The following is a 20,544-nucleotide window of genomic DNA, read 5'->3' on the forward strand; positions in this document are numbered from 1 at the left end:
AAAAAGGAAACACAAAGAAAAAAGTTAAAAATATGGCTCAGAAAACCCAAGACCAGTGGGACAATTGCAAAATGTGTAGCACACATGTTAGGAATACCATGACAATGGAAAAGAGAGATATTTGAAGCAATAATGACTGAGGATTTTCCAAAGTAAATAGTAGTCACCAAATCACAGATCCAGGATTCTCAAAAAATCAAAAGCAGGACAAATACCCAAGACAAACATACAAACAACTAACAACAACAACAAAAAAAACCCCACCAACTACACTTAATGTATAATATTCAACTACAGATAATTAAAACAGCTTTGGAAATCTGGAGCAGGGGATGGGGGTGTAAGGAGAGAAGGGAGCAAGAACACCTTACCCAAGAGGAACAAGGATAAGAAATATCTGAGACTTCTTTTCATAAACCACACAATCAAGAAGAAGAGAATATGTCAAGTGTTAAACATCAAACTGTCTGTAACCAGTGAAATTATCCTTCAGACACACTACAGAGTAAGGAAAATTGTCAGGGATAATGACTGGCATTACTTCAATGGTAAAGAAGTCAGTTCTCCAAAAAGACGCATCAATTTCTAATGTGCATGCCGATGTGTCAAGATACACAAGGCCAACACTGACATAACTGCTGGTAGAAAGAGCTGAATCCATTACTACACCTGGAGAATTCAATACCCTCTATCAGGCACCAACAGATCCAGCATACAGACATTCAATAAGATCACATATGACCTGAACAGCACCACCAATCAACTGGATCCATTACCATCTGTAGAATACTTCATCCAACAGAAGATTATACATTCCTGTCAAGCTCACATAGAACATTCACTGAGACAGGCCATATTTGTGGCCATAAGATACATCTGATCAGCCACAATAACAGAAATCATAGGAAGTATGTCCTCAGACCACAAATGAGTCAAATTAGACCTCACAAACAGAAAGAGAGCTGGAAAATGACAAAAACATTGTAGATTAAATAAGCTTCTAAAGAACACATGGGTTAGAGGGGAGGTTGGTGGGAGGATGGGCAAAAGAGGGGATCAAGAGTACACTTATGGTGATGAGCACTGAGAAATGTAAAGAACTGTAGAATTGTAATGCACACCTGAATCTAATGTTACATTGTATGTACATTACACTTGAACATAAAAAATATATGGGTCAAAGAAGACATTTCTACAGAAATTTTTAAATAGTTCAATCTAAATGACAGTGAAAATTGAACAGATTAGAAGGAAATTTGTAATACTGAGTGCATATAAAGGCACAGTGAGTATAAAATTTTCTGCTTATTTATGATTTAAAAAATATAAGGTACTTTAGTATACTAACAGCAAATACAGTTCTCCAGAGGTAAATTAGAAATGCACAAATTCCCAGGGAGGCAGTAATAATGTTGTGTTTCCATAGAATTCCAAACACATCAGAGCCAAGAGAGAAATGGTAGGATAAAATATGGAGAAGCTGAAATAATATTGGAGACAATGAGGAATCCATCAAAGACATTTACAATATATCTGTCACAAAGAATCATCTTTACAAACCCTCAAGCAATCTCCAGGAGACTTTCAAATGCCTCCTCAAAGGAGGAGGACAGATGGCTTAGAAAGGAGCAGGAGCAAACTTTGGGAGTGATGGAGTGTGTTTATTCTCTTACTGTGGTGATAGCTTCATTACTCCTTATATGTCAAATATCAACAAATCATTTCCTTTAAAAAGGTGTTATTATACATAAATTACACCACACTGAAGCTATAGCAAAACTAGAATGGACAACACTTAGGGATTTTATTTTGCTGACACATTCCAAATACTTTCTAAATAGTTAACCTAAGAATTTATAAACCAACTTAAAATAGAAAAATACATAATATTAAACATATGAGCAATAAGAAGTCAATGACTTCTAATGTACATTCATAAAGAACCTAAACTCCTTTTGAATATCTCCAAAAATATGCCCAAAATTTATGAAAGAATGGGAGAAAGTAACAATTAAAAAATGTACTAGAGATACAAATGAGAATGTTATATAGATAGATGTTTACAGATAGGGACATAACTGCGAGTGATGGGTAGTTGCTCTTATAAATACGGGATTATTATTCCAAACAAATTATACTTCTTTTTCGCTTCCTAAACACATTGACATTTTCTTTCAATGTTTACTTTGATACCGAATCGCAGCCCAAAATGTCAAATTTCTGAAGTAAATAAAGATTTGCATAATCAGATGATCTTATATATTCTGATGATATCTATGAGATTTTAAATTCCTTGATTACGCCTGTCAAATAGCCAATGAAAGGAATTCACGTTCCTATTTCAGAGTATTGCACCTAAATCAATCAATAACAACTATGAAAATTAACTTCTAAAAGAATACAAAAGTCCTGGATATGGTCATCAAAACAAAAGAACACATATCATTTTACAAAAACTAGACTTACCTGTATTTTAGGAGCAAACACACACACAATGCAATTCACACAAATTCATATACGAAGCTTTAATTTTGTACAAATGAACCTTTCTAGAAAGTAGCCTCCACAACGTATACCATTTGTTTCTTCAGCTCTCAAAACTGAGGTCACTCTAATGCATGCTGGTGGGAAATGCACACCGTCTTTGAGTGGCCACTGTCTGAAAGAGAGCAGGCACTGTCAGCACAATGGTCATGGGGATCAAATGCACCAAAGCAGGCCATATTGATATGAATGTAAACCATCCTCAGTCTTGGGTACCCTTGAAACATCTGGCAGCTGTCTAGCTGTTAATATTAGTAATTGACTCCTTTTTTTAAAATTTATTGTCAAGTCAGCTAACAGACAGTGTATACAGTGTGCTCTTGGTTTTGGGGGTAGATTCTATGATTCATCGCTTACATACAACACCCAGTGCTCATCCCAACAAGTGCCCTCCTCAATGCCCATCACCCATTTTCCCCCTCTCCCATTCCCCGCCCCCCATCAACCCTCAGTTTGTTCTCCACATTCAAGAATCTCTTATGGTTTGCCTCCCTGTCTGAAACTATTTTTTCCCCCTTCCCTTCCCCCATGGTCTTCTGTTAAGTTTCTCAAGTTCCACATATGAGTGAAAACATATGATATCTGTCTTTTTCTGACTATACCCTCCAATTCATCCATGTTGTTGCAAATGGCAGGATTTCATTCTTTCTCATTTCCAAGTAGTATTCCATTGTATATATATCCCACATCTTTATCCATTCATCAGTTGATGGGCATTTGGGCTCTTTCCATAATTTGGCTATTGTTGAAAGCATTGCTATAAACACTGGGGTACATGTGCCCCTATGAATCAGCTCTCCTGTATCCTTTGGATAAATCCCTAGTAGTGCTATTGCTGGGTTGTAGGGTGGTCCTATTTTTAATTTTTTGAGGAACCTCCACACTGTCTTCCAGAGCGGCTGCACCAGTTTGCATTCCCACTGACAATGCAAGAGGTTCCTGTTTCTCCACATCCTTGCCAACATCTCTTGTTTCCTGAGTTGTTAATTTTAGCCACTCTGACCAGTGTGTGGTATCTCAATGTGGTTTTGATTTGTATTTCCCTGATGATGAGTGATGTTGAGCATCTTTTCATGTATCTTTCAGCCATCTGGATGTCTTCTTTGGAAAAGTGTCTATTCATGTCTTCTGCCCATTTCTTCACTAGATTATTTCTTTTTGGGTGTTGAGTTTGGTAACTCCCTTATAGATTTTGGATACTAACCCTTTATCTGTCATTTGCAAATACCTTCTCCCATTCCGTCAGTTGCCTTTTAGTTCTGTTGATTGTTTCCTTTGTAGTGCAGAAGCTTTTTATCTTGATGAGGTCCCAATTGTTCATTTTTGCTCTTATTTCCCTTGCCTTCAGAGACGTGTGGAGCAAGAAATTGCTGTGGCTGAGGTCAAAGAAGTTGTTGCCTGTTTTCTCCTCTACAGTTTTGATGGTTTCCTGTCTCACATTTAGGTATTTCATTCATTTTGAGTTTATCTTTGTGTATGGTGTAAGAAGGTGGTCCAGTTTCATTCTTCTGCATGTTGCTGTCCAGTCTCTTCACTACATTCTCACAGACCATGGGCCATGAACAGGGGCAGGTGGGAAATTCAAGAAAAGTTAGTTTATGCAAAACTCAAGATGGGTAGGGAGAGAAAGCTGAACTGATCTATAAGATGCAGCCCAGGTAGAGGAGGAAAATTCTAATAAAGACGACCAAGAAATTTCCTCCTTTGTAGTCTCAAAAGAAACAGAATAGATTCTATTTTGACTAGAGTTATTCATAGGGGATGAGTCTGCCTCAGTACAAGGGTTATTCCAGACTAGTGGGGCTTTCCAGATCCAGCTCTATGAATCTGGTGCCTGCCAATCTAAAGAAGTCTACTTATTTCTATGGGTGTTCCCTGTCTCTCTCCCCTGGAGGGTACAGATTTTGATGTTTTAAAAATGTTTATGTATTTTGAGAGAAAAAGGAACCATGCAAGTGGTGAAGGGACAGAGAGAGAGGGAGATAAAAGAGTCCCAAGCACGCTCTGAGCTGTCAGTGAAAAGCCCAATTCGGGGCTCAATCTCACAAACCACGAGATCATGACCTGAGCCAAAATTGAGAACCACACACTTAACTGTTGAGCCACGCAGGTGTCCTACAGGTTTGCCTTTTCATAAGGAAGTGAAACATTCACACTGGGATCCAGGTGTATCTTTATATTCAAACAATCCTACAGACATTTGGGAACTTTTTCCTTTGGGTAATTCAACACTCTGCACATAGATGGCTAAAAAAAGGACAAACTCCTTCACTTCCTGATCAGGTCGCTCCTAGTGATTTACTTATTGTACATGTCCCAGCAGGGTGCAGCTAGTTTCTGCTGGGCTTCTCAGAACTCCCATCAATGAGGTGGGACAGAGTACCTAGGGGCAGCCTCCAAAACCACAAAGAACGGGCTGACCAGAAGTTCTTAAAAGCCAACAAACCAGGAAGCACAGAGCACAAAGGACATTTCACTTGTTAACCCTCTTGTACAAACACCAATGCTTCAGATACCACTGTTCCCAGGGCTACCAAACTTCACAAATATGAACAGTGTGCTGATAGGAAAACAAATCACATCTAAGATGGACCCTAAACTTACATGGCTTGAATCAGGATCTTGACAGGGCTTCCAGGAGCCAATCTAATGTGCATAGATGCTATTAAATAAGAGTTTGTGACATTTTTGAAAACAATTTTAATGAGATATAATTCACATATCATATAAGCCCCTATTGAAGACTAAGATCTCAGAGGCTTTTAGTATCTTCATAAATCCTTCCTTCTTGACATTATGAATATACTCTTTTCAGGTTTCCATCCTGTCAATGCTGATCTTTTTGGTCCAAGAAGCACAGACCAGACCCAGAACAGAATGTGGACAGCTGTGGCCACAACTACTTCAGGCTGGTGGAGAAACCTGCCCTGTGGTCCTCAGTCTTCAGGAAGAACTGAAGTTCTTCTAAAGTTCCCATCAAGAACCCCATGAAAAAGCTGTTGTTTAACCACAGTGTGAATGAACTCAATACGAAGGAAGAATCCACCGATGTCCCATGATTACTCACATTTGGGTTTGAGTAACTGGGACACAAGAGTATGAGTAGACAGACAAAACAGCTTCTGTACCTTCATGTCCTGGTTGTATCAGGCGGCACAGGGGCACCAGGGAGGAGGTGGGGGTGGGAATGGAGTGGGGTGGTAATTGGAGTTGGAGGTGGTGTTTCAGTAAGGGTGAGATTGGGGAGGGGGTGTGTCAGGAGAAGAAGGAGGTGAGGGACAGTACCAAGATTAGATCAAGTACTAGAGTAGGGTGGGGGGGGGGGTTCAGACAGGTTAGTTGGTCAGCAGGTCAATAAATCACTAGGTGAGCAGGACACAAGTAGCAGCTGGAGCAGAGGAGGATCCATCTATGTTCAAGCCTTCAACTCTCTGAGCATTGCTTTAACAGCCTGTAACCTTTATTCTCTCTCTCTCTCTCTCTCTCTCTCTCTCTCTCTCTCTCTCTCTCTCTCTCGACCAATCAGCTCCCTTCACCCCTGGTAGATCAACACAGACACCCAGCGTGACTTTATTTTTTAAAAAGCCACTTCTCACCTACCACATCACCACATGCCATCCCAACGACTGCTGCTCTCTGGAACACTGGCAGACCTTCTGGTTTCTGGTCCCTCCCAACCCAGGTCCCTTTCCCCTCTTCTTGGAGCTCTCTCCTTCCTTTCAGAACTCTAATGAAATACATAAGCAGAATGAGAGTTTTCAACCCTCTCTAACTCAAAGAAGACATAACATCCATAAGATATAGATCTTGCTAGCAACCATCTGAAATCCCACAGCGATATCCATATATGTGTCCACATCTACATATAACACTGTGGGGGACACATTAACTTTAGGCACATAGGATACAGATACAAAAACTCATACTACTTATCTTGGCCATACGTGAAATGTCAATATATTCCAGAGGAATGAAACACACAGGGCATCTTTTGGTAATATAATGTGCTAGAAATCGCTGCTAAAAAGCTAACTAGAAATTCCCGTATGTTTAGTAATTGAGAAGCCCCTCTATAAATATGAATAAAGAAATCCCAAAGAAAAAGAGCTATATTTGACTGAATGAGCATGATAAAATTATAATCAAATATGTCTCCAGACCTGGAATATCCTGAAATATTGGTGTGAGAAGGCTGTCTGGTCCCCAAATCATCTCTAATTGGCCTAGACCTTTTAATACCTCAAATAGTGGTCGATCTGTCACTTGTCTATGTGACCCTCCTACCCATTAGGTTGGACTTTATATTATGAACCCCACAGGGGGAATAATCCAAGCTGACTCTCATGGCATCTCCTGGGATCTGCAGGAATGAGAGCATTTTAAGATAAATAGTTCATCAGCTTATCTCTTGGGGGCCCTGGGACAACACCCATATTGTTAGCAGCACCAGGTGTGCTGGGCAGGGAGGGCCTAGCAGGTGGCCAGGGTCACCCCAATTATAACTGGAGCAGGGATCAAGGAAAGAAGCAGCAGTGAACAGAGATTGGGGGCCTTGAACAGGTGAGATCATTCATGGAGGTAAGGTAGTGTCCCCAAAGCCAGTATCAGCTTCCCATCTGGAGAGCCCTTTGTGGCCCCTGGGGGCAGGGCCAGGAGCTTAGAGTTTGAGATCCAGTGTGCTGCTTACCAGCTGTGTGACCCTGGGCTGTGTTCTTTCAGTAAAATGGTGTCCTTCCGTGTCCATGCCTGTGTCCATAACTGTGCTATGGACAGGAGGAAGCCATGTCCTAAGCACCTTTGCACATTAGTGTCACCATCTCTATGTGATGCAGGGTCATCGAGCCCAATGGTCATGAATGAATTCTTGAGACATTTTATGGTGCAAAAAGGTGTTTTAATTATACCACAGGGACAGGACCCATTGGCAGAAAGAGTTGTACTTGGAAGGTAAGGAATGACTGATTGTATACTTTTAAGTTTGGGGGATGGGGAAGGTAGAGATAACCTAAGTCTCTAAAGGGATTTGTGCATGTTAGAGAAGAGTCACGGGATCCTGGAGTTCAGGCTGTTGTGAAGCCAGTTGCTTTCAGTCTCTAGCAAAACATCAACATTAAGGCAGCCATGAGCACTTTGAGCAGGGTCACGCTCTGCATGTCTCAGGGATTTATCAGTGGGCTGCAAGTTGTGAGAAAATATAATTTTGATTATGGTTCTCTTGTCTTTGTTCTCCTCATTCCCCCACCCCTGAACAATTTTTTAAGTTTATTTATTTTGAGAGAAAGACAGAGTGAGCAGGGGAGGGGCAGAGAGAGTGGGAGAGAGAGAATCCCAAGCAGCATCCACTCTCATATTGCTGAGCCCGATGCAGGGTTGAACTCACACCATGAGATCATGGCCCGAGCTGAAATCAAGAACCAGAGCCTTAACTGACTGAGCCACCAAGGTGCCCCCTGCCCCCTGAACAATTCTGACCTTTAAATCTTTAAGATTGTTGAAGGCAGGTGGAAGGCCTCATCTCCTGTAGCATCTTGCTACTGAATAGAGACCTACAGATGTCCCTACCTAATGGGTCAACATTGATTAGTCAGGAATGTATAGGGGAGTTAGGAAAAGTGGAGGCAGCCAAGTCTGCTGTGGACATCAAAGAAATATCTCTGTGGATGGTAAGGACCATCTGTCAACCTGAAGTTATTGTAGTGATAAAGTCTTGGCACCAAGCACAGAAACTCTGGAAAAGGCAACATATGAGGATTAGTATGGCTATAAGAATGAGAAGTCCAACAAAGAGACCCTTAATAGTTGACCACAGTCCTCCTGCGAACCAGGAACTTAACCAGTCCTTGAAAGAGAGGGAAGAATTTTGTAGAGCCTTAATTTGAGTATACGTGTCCGGTGGTAACCCTGTCTTATTTTTGTGATAATATGGAGTACATACCTACAACCCTGCTTTAATGAAGCATAGGTGCCTCCTTGGGCTGCAGTCAGGATATCAAGCTCCATTCAGTTTTGGAGGGCCACTTTTTAAGCTGAGCTGGGTCTTTTAAGATGGCGACTGTGTGCTTGGCTAAAGCCTCTATTTGCAATTTTACATCAATAGAGGTGGCCCCTGGGGCAAATATGGTTAAGGGATTAAACCACCAATAAGCCCTCCTTGTTTGATGTCTAACTTTAACAATATCCTAATTATGAGGAATCACTGGCAAGTGGGAGAAAACTTGCCTTAGGAGATAAGGGCACCCCCAAGTGTATCACCCAATCCAGGCATAAGGAAAGTGGGGCCATCCATTATCTCCACAAGCATAGTTAACCCCATGGACTGGGGTTAACCCCATGGACATACTCTGGTCATCCCAGCCACACAGAATTGGCCAAGGTGATAGCTGAATTTACCACTGCAGGGGAATCCATCCCATTTTCCAGCTGTTCAAATAATCATATGGCCATGGAGTCCTGTTATTATGCCCAGAGAATAGCAAGCAAGAGGATTCTCCATACGTGAGCTACTGTGGCAATTTCTCTGAAGCGTACCACAAGTTGTCTAGCTTGAGCAAACAACAGACATTCAAAGGCAATCAGAACTAGAGTTTAACACCTGCAAAGATGTGTTACCGAAACATAATTTTCTCTCCAAATCACCTTATTTCCAGCGATAGCCAAATCAAAACTAATTCATTTGAAAAACAAGTTTGCTTTAACAAACTTGGCCTAATTATTTCCATAGGCCTAGCAAGAATAGTGACTGGTCATATAGATCTTTACAAATTTGCTTTGCTGGAACTTTTTATAAAGAATGTTGACTGAACTTTTAGTAGCTGCTCTAGGCCAGAGTACAAGCCAATGTCTTGCCATCAGACATTCCGGCAGTACCTGTAGATGTGGGTGAATTCCTCTTCTTAAGGCCCCCCAAATATCTTGCCATGTTCCTGCACCAACCAGGAAGTGGTACTCTTCACTCACCTGGTAAGGCTGTTGGGAAATCTGTAAGCAAGGTATCGGGCCAACAGGGGCTTTGCTGGCTTAAGTTTCATTTTTTTAAATGTTTATTTTTGAGAGAAAAAGAGGGGGGGTGAGTAGGAGAGGGTCAGAGAGAGATGGAGAGAGAAGATCCTTGAAGGCTCTGTGCTGACAGTGCAGAGTCGGATGTGGGGCTCAAACTCACAAACTGTGATCATGACCTGAGCTGAAGTCAGACGCTTAACTGACTGAGTCACCCAGGAGTCCGTTGGCTTTATGTTTCATAAAAGCAACCTTGGTTCCTTAATGCTGTATGGTCATATCTGAGTCTATGAATGCCTCTCTGAAATATGACATTCCAGTCAAAGCTTTGGTAAAATAACCAATATTTCCAATGGTGTCCTGTTACAAGGAGGACAGATTCTTATTGAACTTATGCAAACAACTGTAATTGCCTCGAAAGAAAGGATATTCACTGAGAGCTTTTGAATTTCAGAGGGTTCAGCTAGGGAGGAAAGTTAGATGCTTCAATTTGTTCACAAATGAATATTTTACCATGTTTCTGTAAGTCAGAGAGAGTCATATTAAGAGAAAGTTTCCTTAACCTGGAAGAGCAAATATCAGAGAACAAGCAATGGTGCAAATAAGAGTCACAAAAACTATAATCATCTTCTTCAGTTCATTTAGTTCCATGTTACTAATTCTTGTTCAGTTTGAATGTAGCTTTTCATTAGTTCTGGAAAGTCTTCCCCATTTCAGCTTTATGATTTTTTTAAGTTTATTTATTTGTTTGAGAGAGACAGAGAAAGCACGAGTGGGGAAGGGGCAGAGAGAGGGAGAGGGCGAATGCCAAGCAGGCTCCACACTGTCAGTGCAGAGCCTGACACAGGGTTCAATCTCATGAGCCATGAGATCATGACCTGAGTCAAAACCAAGAGTCAGACGCTTAACTGACTGAGCCACCGAGACGCCCCAGGTTTTATGATTTTAAAGATATCAAAAACCTGCACTTGTTAAAAAAAAAAAGTCCTTTTTATGAATCTGGTCTAAGATGAAACTCATTTTGCAAATGACAAAAGACCACAATGCAATTGTTAAGAAAATTCAGTTATTTCTGTGACACAGAACACTTTAATAATCAGAATATCAAAGGATATTAAAATGTCAGGAATTTCATATCTATATCTACATCTATATCTATCTATATCCAAACCTATATCTATATCTATCTTTCTCCTTATATGAACAGTTATAGCATTTACCCAAGCAATACAACCTAGGGTTTATCATGATTTGTTTGTACTTTCCATGTAACTTAACATACCAAATAAACAAGGCTGGTTGATCAAAAAGACTTCATTTACAGTTCAAATCTTGGTAAAGTTTTAAAGTTCATGTTTAAATAGTACTATGGATCATTATAAAACTTGAAATTTAATTATTTATTTAACCAAGATTACAAAGGCGAATAGATAGGGTAATATACTTGTTAGTAAAACTTAGCTCCCTTAACATTGTGAAGTTTTAACTTTCTTAACAAACCAAAGACCTAATAAAGACAAAACACAGAAACTTTGGTTTTTCTGGGCAAGGAAAAAAAAAAGATAAAAACTTTGTTTACATTTTCTTATCAAGCGTAAACTAGCAATCCAAGAAAACTCTGTCTTGTTTTAGAAGACAGAAAGCAGAATTTCAATCATCTAACAGTGTACCTTTAAAATCCATTCATTTTGGGGTGTCTGGGTAGCTCAGTTGGTTAAGCATCCCACTCTTGATTTTGGCTCAGGTCACGGAATCAAACCCTAAGTCAGGGTATGCATTGGGCGTGGAGCCTCCTTGAGATTCTCTCTCTCTGCCCCTCGACCTGCGCACAGAGACACTCTCCCTCCCTCTCAAATACAAAATAAATAAAATCCATTCATTTCAACCTTATTGTGTCTTGACCTCATATAAAATTGCTGTCCAAAGTCTTGCCTTCACAAACCTTCTACAACTTTCTTTAGCATTCAGATTTTCTCCCAAGCCATTTCTTTCCAAACAACCAGTCTCATTTTAGGAGAAAATTACTTTCTTTTACCTCAACAGAAATGTATTCTCATTCCTCACATCTTTCTTACACACATCTTCCTTTTTACATGCAGAGTTACTTTCCTTACTCTGTCAGCCTTAATTACATTTAGCAGAAAAATTTTAACTCTTAGAACCTAAGTCTCCAGTGAAAACTAAGTAGTAATCAATTGTGAACTGTTATACCAGAATTCTTCTAGATCTAAAATTTATAATTACATTTTATAATTAAAAAAACATATTTTTCCATAGTACAATCTTTCAATAAATCACAAAGCATATTTACCAACAGACCCAAATACCCTCAGCTTCTCTGCAGTTAGAAGTCAAAAGCACAAACCTATGTTCAGTAACCAATGCTACAGCACTCAGTCCTATTTGGAAAAGGCATAGATGGCCAATGAATTCAATTCTATTTATCACTCAAGCAAAACTTTCAAGTTAAGACTTTGAAAGCTATCTTAACAATTATCTAAAAAAACTTTGAGACAAAGTTAAGAATCATTTTAAGTCATCTTTTTGCTAACAAATTGCAACAGAAATAACACAAACTTATTTGACTTTCTGCACACGTTGGTAGAATAAAAGTTTTATATGTAATGCTGACAACTCCAAAGACACGTCCATCTTCATGAACCCAACAAACGTAGCCTAAATACCACATATATTCCACCTGGACCCACTAAAAAGTCAATCAGTTTGTTCCCCATTGTCAATTTTCACCTGAGGCCGTGGCTGCAAATCTGAAGTAAGTGGTGTAAGCCCAGCGGGGAGCTCTTTGCTCCTTGACGATGAGTAGAGAAGGAGCCAGTGCTGCCAGAGACGCCGAGGACGGTATATGAGTCTCATATGCAGGCCGCACCCCAGGTGGTAGAGAAACAGGAGCAGGGATCCTGGGGAGGCTCACCTGTCTCCTGCACTTGACCTGGCCCCATGAAGCACCCCTGCTCTAAGTGTACCCTGTCCCTACCCTGTGCCCCTGTCCTCATGGCCACCCTACCCTGGCCGCTTTCTGGAATCCAGGCCTGGGCACAACCCTCCTTAAGCCACTGGCGTGGACAGATACCCAGCACAGGTTTGGGACCAGACCGGGAAAACACCCTCTCCCATGACAACTTAGATGGAACAGGTCATGCCAGGGTCTGTGCATTCCATCTGCCTGTGCTGGCCTTCACTGGCGTGCCAGAGTTATGTGGAATGTGGTGTGTGTGTGTGTGTGTGTGTGTGTGTGTGTGTGTGTGTGTGTGTAAATCTACATGATGCACCTGTGAGCCTGAGTTCTGTTTCTGTGAGTATATTGAGTTTCCTCTTTTTTGGCTGTTTTCACGTTTTACTCTTGTGTTTATCTGTATGCATGTGTATCTGTGTCTGTCCCTGAATGAGCATATCCACTGTGCAAATCTCTGTGTGTGTGACTGCATTATCTGTACCTCTCGGGTATATGTGTCCCTATGGGAGTATCTGTATCTGTTTCATGTCTGTGTGTGTACTGGTTGTATGTGTGAATTTGAGGCCCCTTTGAGTGTTCTTGATCATACCTGTGGGGTATGTGTGTGTGTTTTCTGTGTGTGTGTCTAGTATGTGTGGAGTTTGCTTTATGGGGCTGATTCATGTGGCCCTGAGTGTGTGTGTGTATTCCCCTCAGGATGTCATTGGCTACGTCTGCTGTGTGGGTTTGTGTGTGAGCCTGTCCATGAGCCCCATACCTGAATCCCCAGATGAGGCTGTGGGTGGTTCCAGGCCTGTGTGTCTCTGAGCTTGTGGTGTCTGTTTCTTCCTCTGCACATGTGTGTCTGTGCAGCTCAGAAGTAAGCGGCTGCAGAGGGGGCCCTTCAAGGGTGACTACTGGGGGGGGGGGAGCAAGAAACAATATGTGCTTCCCCCACCCTCAGGCTCAGCTCCTTCTGCCCGTTTTTCTCCCACCCTTCAGTGTCCCCCCTTGTGGTGCCATGCCTTGTGGTGTAGACGGATGGAGTGAAGGATTACCACATAGGATCACAGGCCAGGGGCTGGGAGGGCTACAAATGGCAGGAGGTGGTCACAAAGAGTGGCCCCTGGCGAGGCTGAGGGACTCCTAGGCCCGGGGAAGGGTGAGAGAGTGGGGGCCCCAAGGGAGGGCTGGGGAAACAGAGCTCCTGGGACCCATGGAAGGAATGCAGGATTAGGCACACTGGGAAAGAGCTAGAGGAGTCCTGCAGGACTCGTGAGTCCCCAGAGGGCAGATCCCTCACTCACCTGTGCTGGTATAGGCTGGGGCCTGGAAGCAGCAGCAGCATTCAGAGGCAGCAGAGGCAGCAGATCCACGGGATGGTGGATGGAGCGTGAGCCACAGTCTTGCAAGCAAGTGGAATCACCACACTGGGCTGCCCTCGGCTCTCTCCCCCTTCCCCAGCCACCTCACTAGCTCTGGCCCTGGCATTACCCTCCAGCAGGGCATGGGCAAGCCAGGCAGAGACAGACATCTGGGGCCACAGGAGTGTCCCCTATGACCTCTGTGTCCTAGTTGTTGAATGGGCATAAGGAGTCACCCAGGGCCCCTGGAACCAGGAGGGAGAATCTAGCCCTGGAATCTTCTCTGATGGGACTTGGTGAGAATTATGGAGGGACAGCATTTAGTGCCAGTTCATTCACAGGATAAAAGCACAACACGAGGTCACCTGTGACGCTGATGTCAGTGTTTTCTTACCCAGGCCACATTCAGAGGACTCACTCAGGGACTTGGAGGAAGGAGAGTAACTGACATTAATTTAAAAGAACAAAAATGCTGGATCGTGGGCACTCCTGATGCTCTTACAAAACAACGCCCAACATTCCCTCCTCATCCTCTCCATAGTGGGGAAACTGAGGCAGTCAGGATTTGGCCAAGATCACATAGTGGTTTCTGAATGTTTTGCTGATTACATCTGACCAGACTCCTTTTTCTGAATTTCACGTCTTTAATTTTGTCAGTGATGTTTTTGGGCAGCTCTGTGACAAACTTCACCTGGTCAAGGATGAAGCAAACACATCTTATTCAGGCTGGTACCATGTGGTAGACTCACTAGGCTCCACAACGAATGTCACATTGTCCTCTGACCCGCTAAGCCGGACGCAGCCCTGTGACGCGCTCTGACCAGTGAAATGTGAGTGGGAGCGAAGTGTGCCACCTCGAACACAACACTTGGGAACAACTGGGTCAGGCCACCTCTCTGTCCATCTCTTATGGCACCTGGTAGTTACCTATGGTGGGTGCTCTTTTATCCTTGTCTCAGGAGGACCATCGTGGACATGTGGCATGAGCAAGGAAGAGACTTCCCTTATTATAAGCCATTAACACTTTGGGGCTATTTATTACCCACAGTAACATCTAGCCCATCCTGACTGGTACACATCCTCCATTCTCCTCTCTATGAGGCAGCACAACCTGACATTCAAAGCATGATCTCTGTCGTTAGATACACATGGGTTTGAGTTCCAGCTCCATCCTTTCATTAATTTCAACCCCAGACGATTTACTTGGGAGTCTTTAAGCCTCCATTTCTGCTCCATAAAATGGATGGTTACACCATCTCAGGTTTGAAGAGAGTTAAATGAAATAATAAAACATATAAAGCTTTGAGTCCAGGGCCTGGCACACATAGTGAATGCTCAATAAATGTTAGCTATATACCTTTATGTCCAGATTGTAAACATTCAGAAAATGCAGCAACTATTACAAAAGAAATGAAGGAAATATTAAGCCTGTGGCATATGTTTCCTTTCAAACTGTTTTTTAACAAATAGGATAATATTATGTATATTCATTCCCACCCTGCTTTCTACTCTTAATAAGATATTGTTGTGATATTTTTATGTTACAAATAAAAAGATCTGTATCATCTTTTTAAATTATAGGACATTAAATACCATGAATAATTCAATCACTTCTCTATTGCTGGACATTTCCATAGGTTGCACATGGCACTGAAAACAAATGAAGTAAATTAAAACTGAAGTAAACGAAGTAAAAAAAAAAAATCAGAATGTATTGTTCGCTAGAATAAATATTTGTTAACTTTTGTTTGCTCTGTATCTATATATGCATTGGGTTGCAATTTACAATGTTTTTCTTATCACAAATAAGGCTTTTAAAAAGTATGGCAGTTGTTTTCAATTTTTTTCAAAATTTGAAAGATTACAAATAATCTATTTTTTTTTTTAATTTCACGAATAGAATTTAGTGATTCATCACTTACATATACTACCCAGGGATCATCCCAAAGTGTGTCCTCCTTAATGCCCCTTGCTCATTTAGCCCATCCCATCCAACACCACACCAGTGGCCCTCTGTTTGTTCTCCTTATTTAAGAGTCTCATAATTTGTCTCCCTCTCTGTTTTTATATTATTTTTGCTTCCCTTATGTTCACATATTTTGTTTCTTAAATTCCACATGAGTGAAATCATGTGATATTTGTCTTAGTCTCACTTATTTAACTTAGCATAATACACTGTAGTTTCATTTACACTGTCACAAGTGGCAAGATTTCATTCTTTTTGATTGATGAGTAATATTCCATTGTATATATATACCACATCTTCTTTATCCATTCATTAGTCAATAGACACTTGGGCTCTTTTCATACTTTGGCTATTGTTGATAGTGCTGCTATAAACTTTGGGGTCATGTTCCCCTTTGAATCAGCAGTCCTGAAACCTTTGGATAAATACCTAGTAGTGAATTTCTGGGTCATAGTGTACTTCTATTTTTAATTTTTTTGAGGAACCTTCATACTCTTTTCCAGTGTGGCTGCACCAGTTTGCATTCCCACCAGCAGTGCAAAAGGGTTCATCTTTCTCCACATCCTCATCAACATCTGTCATTGCCTGAGTTGTTAATTTTATCTGTTCTGACAGATGAGAGGGAGTATCTCATTGTGGTTTTGATTTGTATTTCCCTCATGATGAGTCATGTTGAGCATCTTTTCATGTGTCTGTTAGCCATCTGGATGTCTTCTTTGGAAAAGTATCTTTCATATCTTTTGCCCTTTTCTTCACTGGATTATTTGCTTTTTAGGTGTTGAGTTTGGTAAGTTCTTTATAGATTTTTGGGTACTAACCCTTTATCTGATATGTCATTTGGAAATATCTTCCACCAATCCATTGATTGCCTTTTAGCTTGCTGATTGTTTCCTCTGCTGTGCAGAAGCTTTTTATCCTGATGAGGTCCCAAGAGTTCATTTTTGCTTTTGTTTCTCTTGCCTCCGAAGACATGGCAAGTAAGAAGTTGATGCGGCCGAGGTCAAAGAGGTTGTTGCCTGTTTTCTCCTCTAGGATTTTGGTGGCTTCCCACCTCATGTTTAGGTCTTTCATCCATTTTGAGTTTGCTTTTGTGTATGGTGTAAGAAAGTGGTCCACGTTCAGTCTTCTGCATGTTGCTGTCCAGTTTTCCCAGTACCATTTGCTGAAGAAACTGTCTTTTCTATTACATATTCTTTATTGCTTTGTCAAAGATTAGCTGGCCATAGGTTTGTGGGTCCATTTCTTGGTTCTCTATTCTGTTCAATTGATCTAAGTGTCTGTTTTTGTGCCAGTACCATACTGTCTTGATGATTACAACTTTGTAACACAGCTTGAAGTCTGGAATTGTGGTACCTCCAGCCTATGTTTTCTTTTTCAGGATTGCTTTGGCTATTTGGAGTCTTTTCTGATTCCATACAAATTTTAGGAATGTTTGTTCTAGCTCTGTGAAGAATACTGGTGTTATTTTGATAGGGATTGCATTGAATATGTAGATTGATTTAAGTAGTATCGACATCTTAACAATATGTTCTTCCTATCCACGAGCATGGAATGTTTTTCCATTTTTCTGTGTCTTCTTCAACTTCTTTCATGCACTTTCTATAGTTTTCAGTTTACAGATTTTTCACCCCTTTGGTTAGATTTATCCCTAGGTATTTTATGGTGTTTGGTGCAATTGTAAATGAGATCGATTCCTTGATTTCTCTTTCTGCTGCTTCATTATTGGTGTATAAAAATGCAACTGATTTCTGAATACTGATTTTGTATCCTGCGACTTGGCTGAAATCATGTATCAGTCCTAGCAGTTTTTTGGTGGATATTTTTGTGTTTCCCACATACAGTACCATGTCATCTATGAACACTGAAAGTTTGACTTCCTCCCTGCTGATTTGGATGCCTTTTATTTCTTTGTATTGTCTTGTTGCTGAGGCTAGGACCTCCAATACTATGTTGTATAATAGTGGTGAGAATGGACATCCTTGCTGTAGCCCAGACCTTAGAGAGAAAGCTCTCAGTCTTCCCCCATTGAGGATATTAGCTGTGGGTCTTTCTTATACGGCCTTTATGATCTTGAGGTATGATCCTTCTATCCCTCCTTTCTTGAGGGTTTTTATCAAGAAAGGATGCTGTATTTTGTCAAATGCTTTTTCTACATCTATTGAGAGGATCATGTGGATTGTATCCTTTTACTAATGTGATGAATCACATTGGTTAATTTGTGGATATTGAATCAGCCCCGCATCCTAGGAATAAATCCCACTTGATGGTGGTGAATAGTTCTTTTAATGTATTGCTTGATCCAGTTGCCTAGTATCTTGTTAAAAATTTTTCGATCAAGCTTCATCAGGGAAATTGGTCTGTAGTTCTCCTTTGTAGCGCAGTCTTTGGTTTTGGATTAAAGGTAATGCTGGACTCATAGAATGAGTTTGGAAATTTTCCATCCATTTCTATTTGTTAGAACTGCTTCAAAAGAATAGGTGGTAACTCTTCTTTAAATGTTTGGTAGAATTCCTCTGGAAAGCCATCTGGCCATGGACTCTTTGTTGGGAGGTTTTTGATTGCTCATTCAATTTCTTCAGTGGTTTTGGATCTCTTCAAAGCTTCCATTTCCTCCTGTTTCAGTTTCGGTAATTTATATGTTTCTAGGAATATGTCCATTTCTTCCTAATTGCCCAATTTGTTGGCATATAATTGCTCACAGTATGGTCTTCTTATTGTTTGTATTTCTGTGATGTTGGCTGTGGTATCTCCTCTTTTATTCATGATTTTAATTATTTGGATCATTTCCTTTTTATTTTTGATCAATCTGGCTAGGAGGTTATCAATTTTGTTAATTATTTCAAAGAACCAGCTCCTGGTTTTGTTGAACTGTTCTACTGTTTTGTTTTTTGCTGGTTTGTTTGTTTGTTTTTTGATTTCGATATCATTGATTTCTGCCCTAATATTATTATTACCTTCTTCTGCCTGTCTGGGCTTTATTTGCTATTCTTTTTCCAGCTCCTTTAGGTGTAAGGTTGCATTGTGTATTTGACATTTTTCTTCCTTCTTATGTTTGTGATTAATTAGTTGATTTATATACTTGAGTTCCATCACGTTGGGGGCACAAATGTTTACAATTATAGATCTTCTTGGTGGATAGACCCTTTAATTATGATACAATGCCCTTCCTCATCTCTTGTTACAGTCTTTATCTTAAAACCTAATTTGCCTGGTATAAGTATGGCTACTCCAGCTTTCTTTTGGCAACCATTAGCATTATAGATGATTCTCCATCCCTTTATTTTCAATTTGCATGTATCTTTAGGTCTACAATGAGTCTCTTGTAAGCAGCATATAGATAGATCTTTTTTTCTTATCCCTTGTGATGCCCTATGTCTTTTGATTGCTTAGTCCATTGACATTTATTTAGATTGAGTACTGAAAGATATGAATTTTTTACCATTGTGTTGCCTGTAGATTTGTGGTTTCTGATGATGTTGTCTGGTCCTTTCTAATCTTTGTTGCTTCTGGTCTTTTCTGTTTTGTTTTGTCTTTTCTCCAAAGATTCCAACTTAAAATTTCTAGTAGGGCTGATTTAGTGGCTGTGAACTCCTTTACTTTTTGAATGTCTAGCAAACTCTTTATCTCTCCTTCTATTTTGAATGACAGCCTTGCTAGATAAAGAATTCTGGCTGCATATTTCACTGATTCAGCACACTGAATATATCTTGTGACTCCTTTCTGACCTGCCAAGTTTCTGTTTACAGGTTCACTGCAAACCTGATCTGACTTCCCTTGTACATTAAGGACATTTTTTCTCTTGCTGCTTACATAATTCTTTCCTTGTCTGTATTTTCTGAATTTGACTATAATATGCCTTGGCAATTGTCGTTTTCTGTTCAAACTAATGGGAGTTCTCTGTGCTTCTCAGATTTTGATGTCTGTGTCGTTCTCCAGATTATGAAAGTTTACCACTATAATTTGTTCACATAAACCTTCTGCCCCTTTTTCTCTGTCTTCCTCTTCTGGGACTCCTATTTTTCAGATGTTATTCCTTTTTTTCTTTTAAGTCACTGAGTTCTCTACTTCTTGTATCATGCTCTTTTGCCAGTTTCCCTCCTTTTTTCTGCTTCATTATTCTGATTATTTTATCTTCTATTTTGCTGATTCACTGCTCTGCTTTGTCCATCAATGCCATTATGGCATCCATTCGATATTGCATGACAGTTTTAGCATTTTTAATTCCATCCTGAACAGATTTTATTTCTTCTATCTCTGAAGAAATGGATTTTATAATTTTTTCCACACCAGTGAGTACTCCTATTATTGTGGTTCTAAATTCTAGTTCAGACATCTTGCTTAGATCTGTGCTGATTACGACCCTATCATTTCTTCCTGTTCTTTCTTTTGCAGTGAATCCCACATTTTATAAACCTCCACCGAAACGTCACCCTAACTCCCACCCTTACCCTACACTTAACCCACACCCATGCATGGGACCTCATTTCAGCCTCCAGGAAGATCACAGGACTGGTATCCCATCGGTACTGGCAAAGTCCCTGAGACGAACCCTAACCCTAGCTCAGTGGGGACCTCTCTCTCTCTCCCAGTGGGGACCCAATTCCTAAGTCTGAGAATGCCAGGCACACAGGGGCCAGAAGCAGTGGGTATTACTTGGCATGGAACATGAAATGTCACCATGTCATTGCCAAAGCCCGGATGCAGCTGTATAAGGGAGGGTA

This window comes from Panthera tigris, chromosome E1 (genome assembly GCF_018350195.1).
Source record: "Panthera tigris isolate Pti1 chromosome E1, P.tigris_Pti1_mat1.1, whole genome shotgun sequence".
Lineage (NCBI taxonomy): Eukaryota > Metazoa > Chordata > Mammalia > Carnivora > Felidae > Panthera > Panthera tigris.